Source organism: Myotis yumanensis, unplaced genomic scaffold (assembly GCF_028538775.1).
Source record: "Myotis yumanensis isolate MYYU_CA2020_CCGP unplaced genomic scaffold, mMyoYum1.0.hap1 SCAF_22, whole genome shotgun sequence".
NCBI lineage: Eukaryota > Metazoa > Chordata > Mammalia > Chiroptera > Vespertilionidae > Myotis > Myotis yumanensis.
In genome coordinates, this window is record NW_027223773.1 from 3123614 (window position 1) to 3140768 (window position 17155).

At 57.0% G+C, this 17155-nt stretch overlaps 1 long non-coding RNA gene across 3 annotated transcripts; it reads left to right on the forward strand.

Annotated features, from left to right (window-relative positions):
• Positions 1–412: 412 nt before the first annotated feature.
• On the forward strand, positions 413–5557 carry LOC138999086 (uncharacterized). Of its 3 annotated transcripts, none has more exons than XR_011469316.1 (4): positions 413–558; positions 742–866; positions 1397–1540; positions 3397–5557. It is a non-coding gene; the product is annotated as an uncharacterized lncRNA (long non-coding RNA). The 3 variants fall into 3 exon arrangements; XR_011469315.1 differs by lacking the exon at positions 3397–5557 and adding an exon at positions 2322–2685; XR_011469314.1 differs by lacking the exon at positions 3397–5557 and having other exon boundaries at positions 1397–2199.
• Positions 5558–17155: the final 11598 nt, after the last annotated feature.

Below are 17155 nucleotides of genomic sequence, written 5' to 3' on the forward strand. Positions count from 1 at the left end.
CCGGGTTCGATTCCGGCCAAGGGCATGTACCTTGGATGCGGGCACATCCCCAGTAGGGGGGTGTGCAGGAGGCAGCTGATCGATGTTTCTCTCTCATCGATGTTTCTAACTCTCTATCCCTCTCCCATCCTCTCCGTAAAAAATCAATAAAATATATTTTAAAAAAATAACAAAAACACAAAGACCGATGTCGCCAGAAGAGGAAAACGAGAGGACGATCAGTAACCCTGAACCCAGCCTATGCTTCTGAGAAAGAAGACGCTCCTCCCAGAGACAAGGAGAGCTCTGATCCCCCTCCCCACTGCTCCCAGAATTCCTTAGGGGTTTGTGCCTGTGTGTGTGTGTGTGTAGTGACAGAGACGTTGGTGGGGGGGGGGGGGGTCCCCTCCGTAGGAATGATGATGTATTGCCATTCATTTCAGAGCTCAAAAGGTCAGCAAAGGAGCATTCGGCACGGCGGACTTTCGACCGTCCCGGAGCCCGGATGAGTCATTGCGGACAAGAACTCAGAAATGCTCCCAAGTTCGGGGGCCCCTTGAAAGATCTAATTCCTAAGAGGTGAGGTAGCTCGCCCAGTCCTGGCCTGTAGAGGAAGGGTGGGGGTGGAGGAGAGGAAAGCATTGCATTTTCTCCCATTCCTTTACCCCTAAGAGGAGGGAGGTGCATGAAGGTCAGCTCGCATGTCGATACCCCTGCCTGTCCCCTCACATTCCCTCCTCCACTCCTCCCCTCTCCCCACAGAGCTGTCTCCTCCCTACTTGTGCACTATTCCCGAGACTTACAAATCCACCGCCACTTCCCGTGGCGCCCACTGGTGTGCTCAGCAGGGTGTGTGGACGTGGGAAGGAGTCTCGCCGAACACTGGGGTAAGTGACCAAGGGGGACTGGCCGGAAGACACCCCGGGGAGGATCCCACACGGACACGGCATTGAAGCCGAGTTCTGAAAGGTGAGCTAAAATGTGCAGGTGGAAAAGGGTGTCCTACGTAGGAGCTCAGAGTTTATTTTGGAGGCAACAGGAGGCCGTCGATGGTTTTAGGGCAGATCCGAATGTTGGGGGCATGTGGGGAGCGATGGGTGTGGGGTGAGGCTGTAGACTCTGAGTTCCTCGGGAGGTCTTCAAAGTGCTTCAGGCCAGAGGTCACAGGGACAGAGCAAAAGCACTGAGGTGGCTGCCCGGCCGGCGTGGCTCAGTGGCTAGGCATCGGCCTATGAACCAGGAAGTCGAGGTTCGATTCCTGGTCAGGGCATGTGCCCGGGTTGTGGGGCTCCATCCCCAGTGTGGGGCGTGCAGGAGGCAGCCGATCCATGATTCTCTCTCATCACTGATGTCCCTCTCTCTCTCTCTCTCTCTCTCTCTCTCCCGCTCCCTTCCTCTCTGAAATCAATAAAAAAAGGAAAAGGAAGGAAATGGTGTTCACCCTCCAAGAATCCACGTGTTGGGGAGACAGACGGACAATAGCTAAGGAACTGAAAAGCAGCCAGCCAAGGGTGGCCAGCGATGACCATAATGATCCGATGACTTAGTCGTGATAACCCAGGTGATCAATGTTGGAGCGATGGGACCATAAGCCAGGGGACCAAAGACAGGGGAGGAGTGAGCACGTCTGTGTTGGTTGTAGCCTGAGACCAGGTTAGGGCCTCAAATATTCCAGTCCTTCCAATCCTCAGCTTCGTCCTCGTTCAGTCAGTGCCCTGGGGTTACCTCGTTACTCTCTGGGGTGGGGTCACTTAAAAATACTTTTGCTAACCGGTGTGGCTCAGTGGATAGAGCTTCAGCCTGCGGACTGAAAGGTCCCAGCTTCGATTCCGGTCAAGGGCATGTACCTGGGTTGCGGGCACATCCCCAGTGGGAAGTGTGCAGGAGGCAGCTGATCGATGTTTCTCTCTCATCGATGTTTTTACCTCTCTATCCCTCTCGCTTCCTCTCTGTAAAAAAATCAATAAAATATATTTAGAAATACTTTTGCTAAGTGAACATTCTGTTGCCAGTGAACGTTTTTTGTTGTTTTTTTATTCTTTGTTGATCCTCACTCGAGTGTATTTTTTCCCCATTGATTTTTAGAGAGCGTGGAAGGGAGGGGGAGAGTCAGAGAGAGAGAGAGAGAGAGAAACATCGACGTGAGAGAGACACATCCATGGATCGCCTCCCTCCCGTATGTGGCCCGATTGGGGATCGAGCCCACAACCTGGGCCAGAATCAAACTCGGGACTCCTCAGTCCAATGGCCGGTGCTCTAACCACTGAGCACACCAGTAAACCTTTTAGAATTGCTGTTCCTTTTGTCGAGTTTCCTCACCTTGGGTCTCCTATTTCTTTAAGTGTTCTGGCCCACGGACACGACAGAGATGGGCGTTTCAGGCCACAGATGGTTCGGACCCCAAAGTCCACCCCAGAGCGGACATAACGGGGTGGGCTTGCCTCCCCGTGCTCGGCCGGGACGGCTCTGCAGGCCCTTGGCACCCGTGTTCTGGGATCTTTCTGGATGAAGGACATCACTTACTCGTTCTCTCTCATCTTAAAACAAAGGCATTGAGCAATGCTCCGTCCCATTGACCCGAGCTGCCTGGAACTTAACAGCCCATTTCCGGCAGGAGGCTGCTGGGGAGTGTCACAGCTCAGGACTGGAGCTGTAAACATCTGATCGAAGGCCAGATAGGAGCAACGGGAGGGACTCTGTCCCCGGCAGCCCCCTCTCAGGGGTGGGGGTGTGTGTGTGGGGGGGGGGGGGGAGTCTTAGAGGCGGTGTTTTATTCGCGTCTGAAGCTTTCTTTCCACTTGGCTAGCCAGGATGTTTGATGGCCCTACGCAAGGATGTTACATCCTTTTGGTCACTGTTCTAATCTCAGATGCTTCAATACCAGGCCTTGCAGTCGAGAAAGCCGATTGCCTCGAAATAAATCTCTTTTCTAAAGATCCATACGTGGAGCCCTAAGCTGGTTTGGCTCAGTGGATAGAGCATCGGCCTGCAGACTGAAGGGTCCTGGGTTCGATTCCCGGTCAGGACACAAAATTACAGTTTTGAAGTAGCAATGAAAATAATGTTATGGTTGGGGGTCCCCACAACATGAAGAACTGTATGAAAGGGTCGCGGCATGAGGAAGGCTGAGAACCACTGTTAGTGTGTTCACACTTCGGATCACAGTGTCTTCCTGGTGGATCGGCCTTTTCCTCGTTCCACCATGTCCCTCCCTGTCTCCGCTCATCCCGTTTGCTCTGTGGCCTGCTTTGCCTGATATCAGCATAGCCTCCTCCCGGCCAGCTCCGGGTTCGGGGCCACTGTGGCCGGACGCTGCTCGACCAGTGTGACTCCAGGACACGGTCCTGGTCTGTTCGGTGGCTCCTCCGTGGCAGCCCGAGAGCTCAGAGTGGACTTGACCTCCTCCTCCATCCGCAGGAACCGTGGCCGGGTGAGCGGCAGGACACGGCCCCTCCCGGCCCCTCCCGGCCTGCCTCGCTCTCAGTTCAGGGAGGAGACTCAGAAACTTGGCAGATGATGGAGAAGAAGTCGCCAAGCCCACAGCTCTCCGAATAAAAATAATGTCTTGTTTGGGGAACCTCGGTGAGCCTGTTCCAAAGCCAGCGCCCGAGAGGGCGCCGCAAACACGCCGCCCGGCTCCTGGCGCTGGGGACGCAGTAATGGGGCTGCTCTTGGAAGGCCTCGGGGATTGTTCCTCGGAAGGTAAACATTCCCGTCCCCAGCCCAGGCCGGCAAAGAGCCTGAGAATCATCATCATCAGCCGGCCCTTCAATCCCTTCCAATACACGAGGACCACACACGAGCACCTCTCAGCAGTCTCCCTGGCTAAATATTGTTCCACCCTGTGCTCCCTGAGCCAGGATTAGTCCTGGCGCCCGAATATAAAAATCCCAGGACCCCCGTCGGCTGGATCGCCTGTTCAAACATTGTTGTATTTTCTCTCGTTGCGAGAGCTCGGGGAGCCCGGGAGGGGATGGTTGTAAGCATGTTGCTTCTCGGCCCGCCTGTCTCAGAACACGGCGGCCCAGGGTGGGTGAGAGGCAGTGGCCTTGACCCCGAGGCCTGTGAGGGTGGGAGAAAGAGAGAGAAGCTGCCTTGCCACCGGAGAGCCCACTCCACTGGCAGACGCCTGTGCTGGCGGCGTGGCCTGGGCACCTGTGCCCATGCAGCCCAGGGGAGAGGCATTCCTGTGCCATGGAAAGCGATAGGAAGCCAGCGGGGAGGGCTTTGGGGAGAAGAGTCCAGGCTATTTCACAAATGCCGTGGACTACGGGCCACGTGGTTAGTCTGAATGCTCAACGCCAGGCTCCAGCCTCGAGAGCTGGCGCTTCGGCACGCCAGCAGCTACTGCCTTTGTTTCCTTTGCTTTTTATTTATTTTTTAAATATATTTTTAAACACATTTTTTTTTAATTGATTTCAGAGAGGAAGGGAGAGGGGAAAGAGAGATAGAAACATCAGTGATGAGAGAGACTCATTGATCGGCTGCCTCCTGCACGCCCCACACTGGGGATGGAGCCCGCAACCCGGGCCTGTGCCCTGACCGGGAATCGAACCCTCACCTCCTGGTTCCTAGGTCGAAGCTCAACCACTGAGCCACATCGGCCGGGCTCCTTTGCTTTCTTGCCTGTTAGGAGAACTAGAAGGGGGAGTTGGGTGGTCGGAAAGCCTGTGGGATCTCTGACCATTTCCGGGGATTCGTGTTTGTTTTGAACTCTATGGTGCCCAGGGGTTGGCTGAACAGATGTTGTTGAACTTGATGGAGAAGAATGGCTTTCATCAACCAACGCTGACGTTCTATTGCAGCAAGCTATGGGCTCGATACTCACTTTTTTGGCTGGACTTAAAAGATCACTCAACAATGAGGCCAAAATTCTACAAGTTTTATGTCATTTTTTTTTTTCTTTCCCCTAAACAAAACCCTCCTAAGCCTTGATATTTTCTGTGTGTTTCCCTTCCAGCCTCTATGGTCCTAGACGCGTTCCTTCACTTGGTCTCACAACCCTCTGGTTCGAATGAGGGTGTCCTCGCCGGGGCCCCGGCTGCCTGGCATAGCTGGCCAGCTCCTCGGCAGGGAGGGGCGCAGCGGACAGGGTCCCAGCGGGCGCCGGTACGTGTGTGACAGTGGACAGACTGTGAATGGGCGCCATGGTCCACAGGGCTAGGTCCTTCCTCACCGCTCCTGTTCACGGAGGTAACGTCCCCACACCCTGCTCCCAGGCAGCCCGCTTACGGGACGCCTACGCCTGAGGACATGCCTTTACTGACCAGAATGTCCAGGATCCGACAACCTATGACCTCGGTTTATGACCTGGGATGGATTTCTCCTCCACAAAGTTCCCCCGAGTCCCCTGGTCACATTCAATGAACCCCACGACCCCATGACCCCATGACCCCATGATCCCAGACTGGGCAGAGGGTTCACCCGGGTGAGTTTGCTTTTCTGCATGTATGTCACCACTTAATATCTTTCCTTTTATATATATATATATTTTTTTAATTAGCCTGCTATATTTGGTTAAACATTTATTTTTATTTATTTTTTATTTCAGAGAGGAAGGGAGAGGGAGAGAGAGATAGAAACATCAATGATGAGAATCATGGATGGGCTGCCTCCTGCACAGGCCACCCTGGGGCTGGAGCCTGCAACCCGGGCATGTGCCCTGACCGGGAATCGAACCCTGACTTCCTGGTTCATAGGTCGACGCTCAACCACTGAGCCACACCAGCCGGGCACAACCTGTTATCTTTTCATGTTTATGTGGCCTTCTTTTCCTTAGAAGCAAGACTCCTGGGGGCGGGGAATGCAGGCCTTTATTTCTCCCACATCTTCTCGCCGCCTCTGAGGGTTTTCGCAGCTCAGAGGCCCCTGATACACAGGGCGACGTAAGCCCATCCAGGGCTGGGCGAGAGCACCCCTGGAATGAGACCTGCATTCAGTCCTCGGGTTTCGGGGTGTTTATGGGGCGGGAGGGAGCAGCCGAGTGTCAGCCTGTTCCCGTTCCCAGCAGCCAGGAGGTCCAGGGGCTGACAGCCCGCACTTGGCTGCAGCAGATGGGGGCCTGGACCGGCGAAGACAGATGGTGTTTGATTTGGCGGTGGGGGTGGGGGTGGGGGCTGTTTCTGTTTTTATTTGTTTTTAACGGGAGGGGGAGGGGGAGGTGTCCCGGGACCACACAGCAGCAGGACGAAGCTCCCACCTGCTTAGAACAAAGCTACAGGCGTTCATTCGGTCTGCCGTGTAGGCCGTGCCGGCATGAGAGAGGAAGAACGGTCCAGACTGGTCCAGGCACCCGATGCTTAACACCCAAGAGATCGCTCTCTAAGTGCCCTGACCAGGACTCGAACCCCGACCTCCTGGTTCATAGGTCGATGCTCAACCACTGAGCCACACAGGCCAGGCTGCTTTGGGCTGTAATTCCGTTGTGAGCTGTGCTCAGGGAATGAGCAGAGAGGAGGGTCATCAGACCGGGGAGAGGTGCACGCAGGAAAGCGGGTTCCGCTCGGGGCTGGAAGTGGGGGCCCCGGGCCCGGCGTGCACAGGATGTCCCCGCTCCTCCTGCAAACGGCTGAGCCTGAGATCGCGTCTCAGTCTCACCGGGTCCTTTAAAGGCTTCCCTCCACCAACGCGCGGGGCCTGGACGGCGGCCAGAGGCGGCGGGAGAGGTGGGGACGGGGCCGGCCCGGCTCAGCGGCTGCTGTTTCTCTCCCCTTCCCTCCGGCCCTGCGTCTGTGAATCGGGCCTCTGTTTGCTTTGACTTGCAGCCAGAATGACCTCAGAGGCCGGTGGTGACTCAGGCCGCTGGCCTCTGTGACCAGGGCTCAGGGACGCTTCCCTGAGCATCCGCACCGTCCGGCGGAGGGAGGGAGGGAGGGAGGGAGGGCCGGGTCACCGCTCTGCAGTCACACACAGTCCGTGTGGTTCCGTGTGTCCTGTGGGCTCCGTGTTCTAGAATCCCGGGCGGGAAGAAACCCAGTTGCTTTCATTCAAGAGTTGAAAGCAGGGGTTCTCAACCTGTGGGTCGAGACCTCTTTGGGGGTCGAACAACCCTTTCACAGGGGTCACCTAAGACCATCAGAAAACACATCTATAATGACATATTGTTTTTGTGATTCATCACTATGCTTTAATGATGTTCAATTTGTAACCATGAAATTGGGGGTCCCCACCACATGAGGACTGTATTAAAGGGTCGCGGCATTATGAAGGTTGAGAACCTCTGGTTTAAAGGATGCCCGGCTGGTGTGGCTCAGTGGTTGAGCGTCCACCTATGAACCAGGAGGTCACAGTTCCATTCCAGTCAAGGGCACATGCCCGGGTTGCAGGCTCGATCCCCAGTCGGGGGCGTGCAGGAGGCAGCCGATCCATGATTCCCTCTCATCATTGATGTTTCTCTCTCTCTCTCTCCCTTCCTCTCTGAGATCAATAAAAATATTTTTATATATAAAGATGAACATACTTCTGCTCTATTCTCCCCGCCCCAGATCTTCCCTTAACAAGAGGGTTAGGCCCTCACACAATCTTCCTGGGCAAGTCCCCACTCGCCCGCCCCTCTCCCCTATCCTCCCCCCCTACCCCCCTCTACCCCCCCACTCCCCTCCCCCCACCCCCATTGCTCTCTGCACACAGGGCTGTGCTGTAGGCCTGGGGTCAGGACACTGCCTGCCCTAAGGGCGGGCTGAGGACAAACAGGGAAAGGGGACACTACTGTCCCCGCAGGAGAGGAGGGTGGGGAGCAGAGGGGACTGGCCCACTTTTCTGGTCTGACTGGGAAGCTCCCAGCTGTGCCCTGGGGCTCCGGGAGGAGGCTGGGGAGGAGGCTGGGGGAGGAGGCTGGGGAGGAGGCTGGGGGAGGAGGCTGGAGAGGAGGCTGGGGAGGAGGCTGGGCGAGGAGGCTGGGGAGGAGGCTGGGGGAGGAGGCTGGGGAGGAGGCTGGGGGGGAGGCTGGGGAGGAGGCTGGGGGAGGAGGCTGGGGAGGAGGCTGGGGGGGAGGCTGGGGAGGAGGCTGGGGGAGGAGGCTGGGGAGGAGGCTGGGGAGGAGGCTGGGCGAGGAGGCTGGGGAGGAGGCTGGGGGAGGAGGCTGGGGGAGGAGGCTCGGGGAGGAGGCTGGGGGAGGAGGCTGGGGAAGGAGGCTGGAGGAGGAGGCTGGGGAAGAGGCTGGGGAGGAGGCTGGGGGAGGAGGCTGGCCTCGCGCCCTGACCCCTGCTCTCTGCTGCGTTATTGGCAGAACAGTGACTTAGGATCAGCGAGGTGGGTGAGTCATCCCCAAAGGGGCTGTGAGCAGCAGAGGGAGGGAGGCAGGCAATTCATAGAGCCCTCGGCGTGAGTGAAAGACAAACACTGAGCCCACACACACTGGAGACGAACAGAGGACAGGTGAAGACCAGCGGGGCCGGGCCCTGTGAACATCGCCGCCTATGAATAGCGGCGCTCAACATGGAAAGCGCGTTGCTATTTCATTTCATCCTCACGCCGGGCCACGGAGGGAGCACTGCATGGCTCCCCGTTTATCAGCCTGGGAAGCCGCTCAGGGTGTGAAGAAATCTCCCAGGTCCTCACCCTGGTGGGGGCGGGGGGGGGGGGGGCACCACTCCAGGCCTGTGCATTTCCTGGGGTGTGAGGCTGTCCTGCTACAAAGCTGGAGAGATAGCGCTGAGGCCCCTGTGGAGATAAGGCCTGTGGGAAAGAGGGACCCTTTTCCCTAATTGCCCCAGAATTTGCAAGCTTTTGTTCCCAGCTCACACAGGAGCTGGGCTTGACACTGTAGCCCCCCCGCCCTCCGTTTCCCTCCCTCCCTGCCCCTTTTTCAAATTGCGCCTCCCCAGGCTCCCAGGAATGAGAAACCAGCCCGACAGGAGTCCTACATTTCAGATGGGAGTGACCCTCAGCTACACAAACACCAGGCAGGCCAGAGCCTCAAAATGACCAGGTCCCCGCTAGCAGGGACTCAGTTACGTTTTTTATTTTTATTTTTTTTAAATATGTTTGTATTGATGTCAGAGAGGAAGGGAGAGGGAGGGAGAGAGAGAGAAACATCCACGATGAGAGAGAATCATGGATCGGCTGCCTCCTGCACGCTCCCCACTGGGGATCGAGCCTGCAACCCGGGTATGTGCCCTGACCAGGAATCGAACCCTGACCTCCTGGTTCATAGGTCAATGCTCAACCACTGAGCCACACCGGCCGGGCTCAATAACATGTTTCAGGCAAGAAATCTCTCCCTTCCGAGTACGTGTCAGAGCGGCGGCGGTGGAGTATATCTATTTCCCCATTATCTACTTTTTAAATGTCAAGGGTACAAGCCTGGGTTGCAGGCTCGATCCCCAGATGGGGGTGTGCAGGAGGCAGCCGGTCCATGATTCTCTCTCATCATGGATGTTTCTCCCCCTCCCTCTGCCTTCCTCTCTTTGAAATCAATAAAAATATAGCAAGAAAAACAAAAAGCTCTCTATCTCATCCTACCCAGCCACACCAACCAGAGGTTAACGATGACAAAGACTAATAAAATGAAACAATAGGTACCCTAACCGGTTTGGCTCAGTGGATAGAGCGTCGGCCTGCCGGACTCAAGGGTCCCGGGTTCGATTCCAGTCAAGGGCATGTACTTTGGTTGCGGGCACGTCCCCAGTAGGAGGTGTGCAGGAGGCAGCTGATCGATGTTTCTCTTTCATCGATGTTTCTAACTCTCTATCCCTCTCCCTTCCTCTCTGTAAAAAATCAACAAAATATAATAAAAAAAAATAAAATGAAACAATAGAGTGTAATGAAAGGCATGGGAATGTGGTCTTTCCCTCTCTCGAGATATCTTCCTGTCCTTTCCACACAAGGTTGAGATGCTGAACAAAGGGGTGCCTCACGTGCCAGGTGAGTGGGGCGGAGCGAGATCTCACCCCACACCCCACGCTACTCAGAACGACGTGCAACGTCAACCTGATGAATTGTTTCTTTCTGGATATGTTTCATCTAATATTTTCCGGCCGAGGTGGACCGCGGGTAACAGAAACCACAGGAACCTGGAATGAGGGAGGGGGTGGGGGGGACGACCGTATCTTAGGAACCTTCCTGGCATTTTCTCCTGCCTTTTAAGCAGGGAGCCCTGCCGTTTCATTCGGTTCTGGGGCAGTTAATGAGGCCGATCCTGATGCTCCCACACACTCGCCCGCCATCCCTGCGCCCCAGGAGCAGCGAGGGGTCCCCCGCATGTGTTCACCACCCCCCGCCCCCAGCCTCTTTCACGGTCCATTCGTTAGAGTGGCCGCCTTCGCCACAGGTGCCCGAGGAGAGAAAGCCGCGGGCGCCAGGAACAATAAAGGCTGTTCCTGAGCAGGGGGCCTGGCTGGGTAGACAAGATGGACGATGAAAACCCAGTGAGGATTTAATGAGAGCCAGTAGCTCAGCATGGCTTACACTTGCGAGCCGCCTAGGCCAGTGGTCGGCACACTCATTAGTCAGCAGAGCCAAATATCAACAGCACGACGATTGACATTTCTTTTGAGAGCCAAATTTTTTAGACTTAAACTATACAGATAGGTACATTGTTATTAACTTAATTAGTGTCCTCCTAAGGCTCAGGAAGAGCCACACCCAAGGGGCCAAAGAGCCGCGTGTGGCTCTTGAACCGAGTTTGCCGGCCACAGGCCTAGTATATGTCATCCTGGTCTTCATCATCTGGTTCTACATTTGAAGGTCAGCAAATCTCTCAGAAAAGGGATAGCTGAAGGTTGGAGTCTGTATCATATATATATTTATTATTGATTTCAGAGAGGAAGGGAGAGGGAGAGAGAGATTGAAACATCAGTGATGAGAGAGAATCATGGATGGGCTGCCTCCTGCACGCCCCACACTGGGGACCAAGCCCACCACCCATGGACGTGCCCTGACCGGGAGTTGAATCCTGACCTCCCGGTTCATCGGTCGACGCTCAACCACTGAGCCACGCCGGGCGGGTGGAGTGTGCCTCTTCTGAGGTTAGTTCCTAGGATTCTTATACGAACATGCTGTTGATCCACAGGCTCCATATCAGTCAGCGTCAGCACTGACAGAAACAACGTCAAAAGAATAGCAGGGGGGGTCACAATTTCCCGCTGCCACAACTTCAGTGGCCACTGGGCCAGAGAGGAGCCGTGTCCCACCAAGGATCAGGCATCCCCTTCCTTCTGTCTCTTTAACACAGTGGTTCTCAACCTTCTGGCCCTTTCCATACAGCTCCTCATGTTGTGACCCAACCATAACATTATTTTCGTGGCTACTTCATCACTGTCATGTTGCTACTGTGATGAATCGTCATGTAAATATCTGATATGCAGGATGGTCTTAGGCGACCCCTGTGAAAGGGTCGTTCGACCACCAAAGGCATCGCGACCCACAGGTTGAGAACCGCTGCTTTAACACAACACAGGGCTCACTGAGTGGAGGGGATGAGACAAGACTGGCCGGGTCCTCCTGAGGCCAGTGGGTGGGGCGGGAGGGCCGTGTGCAGGGCCAGGCTTTGCGTGGGGGCAGCGAGGCAGGCAGACCCCAGCTGCCAGCACCCCTCTGGCCTGTGTGCCTGCGGTGCTCCCAACATCCCTCCCCCTATCACATCTTCCGTGGCCCCACTGGACGCTACTGCTCCACACTCTTCTTCCTTGGAGAGAATCTAGAAGAGGAAAAAATCCTGTGCGGAGAGGACTTGTTGACGTAGAGAGAAACAGGTGTGCCCTGGCTGCTGGCCCCGCCGAACCCTCTAATCTGATGAATTCTGCACACCGTGTGCCCGCACTCTGCAGCTACGGGGCGTGCTATCGAGCACTCCCTGCGTGATGTTCACGCCGTATTCCTCCGGAGTCCTGGAGAGCGGGTCCTCCCGGCAATGAGGCTCTCTCCCAGGGCTTTCTGAGAGCTGAGAGACCAGCGTTCTCAACCTGTGGGTCGCGACCCCTTTGGCGGTCGAACGACCCTTTCACAGGGGTCGCCTCAGACCATCCTGCAGATCATATATTTACATGACGATTCATCACAGTAGCAACATGACAGTGATGAAGTCGCAACAAAAATAATGTTATGGTTGGGGGGTCACAACATGAGGAACTGTATTTAAAGGGCCAGAAGGTTGAGAACCGCTGTGATAGACGGATCGGTCATAAATCATAAGAACAACCACAAATGCCTAATCACGCCGTTTGGATTCAGCACCGCGCCCCTGGCTGCCGGTCTGGATGGATAAGGCAGGGTAGTCAGCCGGCTGTGTTCTCGCCCTGGTTCTGGGTCAATAAATCAGTCGGCGCCGGTGCTGGCTGAGGAGGTGGAGTGTCGCAGAGTCTGAGCCGGCCCGCAGGGCCCTGAGCGCCAGGCACTAGGACTTCGCCCTGCCCTTCCCCTCTCCCTGGGCCTGCGCCTGCGGCTGCTGGAGTCCTGGCCCATCCCGGCCTCCCTGCGGCCATGAAGCGCCCGTCCTGGGAGGCAGCTGTCCCAGCACAACACCTGGGGCTCCCCAGCCTCGGTGCAGACCCCCAGGCGGGCAGGGAGGGTGCGGGTGTAAGGAAGACAATAATGAACGTGTTGCTGTGGCCTGCGTGGGCCCGAGAGCTGACCTTGACTTGCCCTCCGGGGCTTATGCCATGCATCGCTCGTAGATTCCGATGGGCATGAAGAAAGCGCACACACCCAGAGGAGAAGAGCGCCAACTTGAACGCTCTCCAGGGGCGGGGGGGTGGGGGGGGGGGGCGGGGACAGGAAGACGCCCCTCACCGCACACTTCAAACTTAGGAAACCATCGCCCCAAAGCTGAGGGCCTTGCCTGCAGCCCAGTCTGCTCAGTGGCTGCATCCACCCCACCCCCCACCGCCCATCTCCCAGCCCCCCTATCCCCTCCCCTCCCCCATCCTTCCAGCCCCCACCTCCCCTCCCTTCACCCCATCTCCCATCCCCCATCCCTCACCCCCTACCCCTCCACCCCCATCCTCTATCTCCCATCCTTCCAGCCCTCTGCCTCCCCTCCCTCCACCCCCATCTCCCATCCCCCCATCCCTCACTCCCTACTCCTCCACCCCCCATCCTCTATCCCGCCACCTCCCACCCCCAGCTCCCCAGCACCCAGTCCTCCCGCTCTTGGAGACCACACCAGGGAGCCGGAGGGAATGCCATGGATGACAATGAACACAAATTCCCCCTGAAAATACTTCCCAAGGAGTCGTCTTCCCCTGGGACCTCCAATGTGACCTGAATCCTTAGTGCCACTGCGGTGAGCTCTGGTGCCCACAGCCCCCCCTCCCCCCTGCTGCCCCCCAACCCCTGGGCCTGAGGCTCTGGGCCTTCTCACTGACAGCCCGGGGCCAGCCTCGCAGCATCCTGTCCTTTATAGACAAAGAAAGGGGACCCAGCCCGGCCTGCGTGGCTCTGTGGTTGAGTGCCGACCTATGAACCAGGAGGTCCCGGTTCAATTCCCGGTCGGGGCACGTGCCCGGGTTACAGGCTCACTCCCCAGGGTGGGGCGTGCAGGAGGCAGCCGATCCATGGTTCTCTCATCATGGATGTTTCTATCTCTCTCCCTCTCCCTTCCTCTCTGACATCAATTTTTAAAAAAAGTATTTTAAGAAAGGGGACCCCCCACTCTGGTGAGAGCCACCCTTCCCTCTGGGGCACGTACGCCGTCTCTAACCCAAACTGTTCTGGGTCGAGTATTTCACCAAGAAAAAGGAAAAAAACAAGAAGGACAGGAGGAGACCCAAGAAGCCGCACAGGAGGGCGACCCCTCCTCCCCTCCCTGGGGAGCCCTGTGGACCCATCTGGGACCCTACCGCTCCCTGTGAACATCCCGGGTGTTTATATTCGCCCTGGGCTGCAATCGGGCAGATCACGCTGCCTGTGGGGGCTCAGCAACACTCTGTAGGTGGCCTCGCAAACTTCCCTCCCTCCCCCTGGCTGTTCCCCTCCCTCTCCCTGGCTGTTTACTCGGAGAGAGAGGTACCAGTTGCTCCCGATAAGAACTGGGTCTGGGCCTGGTTGGCGTCTGCGCACAGCGCCCGCCTGCTGGCCCCTGGCCGGGTGCACTGGCCCCCTGCCCCCCTGCCCCCCCTCCCCTCTCCCCTCCGCAGGGGCCCGGTCTCAGGGAACACATTCCCCAGAGGCTGACCCAGAGCATTTGGGAGGAAAGGCTATAAAACCGTGTGTGGCCCAGCCGGCTCCATGAGCACCTGCCTGGCGACGCGGGCTCTCACAGATGGCGGAATCTGTCCACGTGGCCGCCTGAGGATGCCGATAGGGTTACACGCACGGGGTTTGGGATATTGTATTCCGTGCCCTAGCCTGGGAGAAGGATCCGATCGGACAGGGGACGCAGGGCCCCGGGAGATGCAGGAAATGGATTGGTCAGGGCTGGACCCGGCGAGAGCCCAGGAAGCGTGGGAAGTTGCTCGGTTTGTTTAAAGAAGCGCCTGTTGCCCTGACTGGTGTGGCTCAGTGGATAGAGCGTCGGCCTGTGGACCCAAGGGTCCCGGGTTCGATTCCGGTCAAGGGCACCTACCTCAGTTGCAGGCTCAATCCCTAGCCCTGGTGGGGGCATGTGTGGGAGACAACCAATCGCTGTGTCTCTCTCACATCGAGGTTTCTCTGTCTTTGACTCGCCCCCTCCCTCCCACTCTCTCTAAACATCAACGGGAAAATATCCTCGGATGAGGATTAACAAAAAAACAGCAATACATCTGGCCTGGGGCGGGGAACACACCCTTCTATACAATATACAGATGATGTGTTACAGAATGGCACGCCTGACACCTGTCTGATGTTATTAACCAAGCTCACGCCAATAACATCCATTAGAAAATTGCATCTGGCCATGAAGAGGTCATCTGTCACTGCTCAAGAATTTCCAGTAAGCGATGGGGGCGTGACCTTGACCGCAGTGGGTTAATGGTGGGGAGGGGGTGCGTGGAGGAAGTGGAGGCGGAAGAGAGCAGGTGAGAGGAAGCCGAGAGCTGCTGGGCGGCTGGAGGGCGGTGAGGAGCCGCCCCTGAGCAAGCCCTGCAGCCAAGGGGCCATCTCCCCGGAGCCCTGCGGGCATCTCACCTGCTGGGAGCGTGGGTGTTTGGACAATAGAAATTCCGCTCCGGCCATGCATGTATGTATTTATGTAGCGTTGGCTCAGGTTCCAGGCCGCCCGACCGCCTTGGCTCGGCCCCCCTGGTGCGGCTGTGTGCACACAGATCGCGGGGTTCCAAAGCGGATGCAGGCCCTCCGAGCGAGCGCAGAAGCCGGGGGGACACTCAGACCCCCTTTCCCTCCTGGGGGAGCCTCACTCAGCAGGTGGCATCCTTCCGGGCTCAGCGGCTCCTGCAGGTCACACCAGGCCCAGCCCCAGGTGGCTGAGAAGCCTTGCGCTGCGGGTCCATGCCGTGTCCTGGAGGCCTGGGCAGCTCCCTCCTGCTGCACCAGGCCCAGCGGAGGGTCCCTGACAAGCTGAGGGACACCCCCCACCCACCCACCAGGTGCGTCTCATTGTGCCTCATTTTTAAAATTTATTTTAAAAGTTATTTAGAGTCCAGCCGGCGTGGCTCAGTGGTTGAGCGTCGACCTATGAACCAGGAGGTCACGGTTTGATTCCCGGTCAGGGCACATGCCCGGGTTGCAGGCTCGATCTCCAGTGGGGGGCGTGCAGGAGGCAGCCGATCCATGATTCTCTCTCATCATGGATGTTTCTCTCTCCCTCTCCCTGCCTCTCTGAAGTCAAGAAAAATATATTAAAAAAAAAAAAAAAAGATTTAAGCCTCTTGCACGCCCCACACTGGGGATCAAACCCGAAACCCGGGCATGTGCTCTGATCAGGAATCCAACCGTGACCAGGATTCTTTCTCATCATTGATGTTTCTTTTTTTTCTTTTTTAATTTGAAGGAGTTTAGAAACAGGGAAGCAACTCCCAGTGGTATCAAGCTGGAGAAAGGCAAACACATCGCTGGTTTTGTTTTTGTTTTTATGGCTTGTTTTGTTTCTCTCGTTCCTTTCATCCGGGAATCTCGAAGAACACACCTGTCATACATTTCTCATCGCACACAGAGTACGGAAGCCGAGGGCAGCTCAGTTCTAGAGCCCAGCTTGGCTGGGAGGAGAGGGGCTGGTCAGGAGTGGGGGTGAGGAGGGAGGAGGGAGGAGGGGGGAGTCAGCGCTGAGGCAGTTTTGCCAGGGGATCCTCTCTCCTGTCGGGGGGACTCTCTGGTCAGCAGCTCCTCTGCCCTGGAGAGGGGGCTCCCAACACCGTGGCCTTCAGACTCTTTTTTTAAATTTTAATATATTTTTATTGATGTCAGAGAGGAAGGGAGAGGGAAAGGGAGATAGAAACATTAGTGATGAGAGAAAATCATGCATCGGCTGCCTCCTGCAGGTTCCCTACTGGGGATCGAGCCCACGCCCCGGGCCTGTGCCCTTGACCGGGTGGGAATCGAACCCGAGACCCTTCAGTCCACAGGCCACGCTGTTTCCACGGAGCCACACCGGCCAGGGTCAGACTCTTTTTCTTGAAAAGAGCCAAGTCTCACCCAGGTCGCCTGACCCGTGGACGGAGAATGTTATTCTCAGGACACGGGTGCCCTCGTGAGAAGCCAAGAAAGACACACCATCGGGCCCGCCGTGAGCACCTGGGTGGCGGTGACAGAGGCCTCGCGGGCCAGCCCGGACGGTCCTCCAGCTGCCTCTACGGGCCCCGCTCTGATGCCGCCTCCTTCTCCTTCCCATTTCCGGCCGCTTCTCCCAGGGAGACGGTCACTTCGGCAGCAGGAGCCCGTGGGAAAGCCCCGCAGCGCAGCGGGACCCAGGCCGGGAGGTGCTACGGCCAGTGACTCAGCAGCACGAAGACAGAAGCAGCATCTCCTGATCCCCACCTGGCAAGGGCTGATGGGCGGCGAGGAGCCTAGCTGTGTAGCCAGGGGCCTGGCTGTCATCTGTCTTTGACCTTAGACGGGGGACATCAGCTGGATCTCGCTGGGAAGCGTGTGGAAGCCAGGGCAGCCCCCTGGGGACGCCCGTGTGTCCTCTCTCGTCGGTCCCGACCAGCTGGTGAGGGATTGGAAACCCCTTTGCAACAAGGCCTCAGCCCTGCCTGGTGGAGGGGCCTGTGCCTCCCAGCTGACTCGCGACCACAGGGAAGCCATGAGGAAAGCCAGCAAGAAAGAGTTGCTTATAAAAACAAACAAACAAAAAAACACA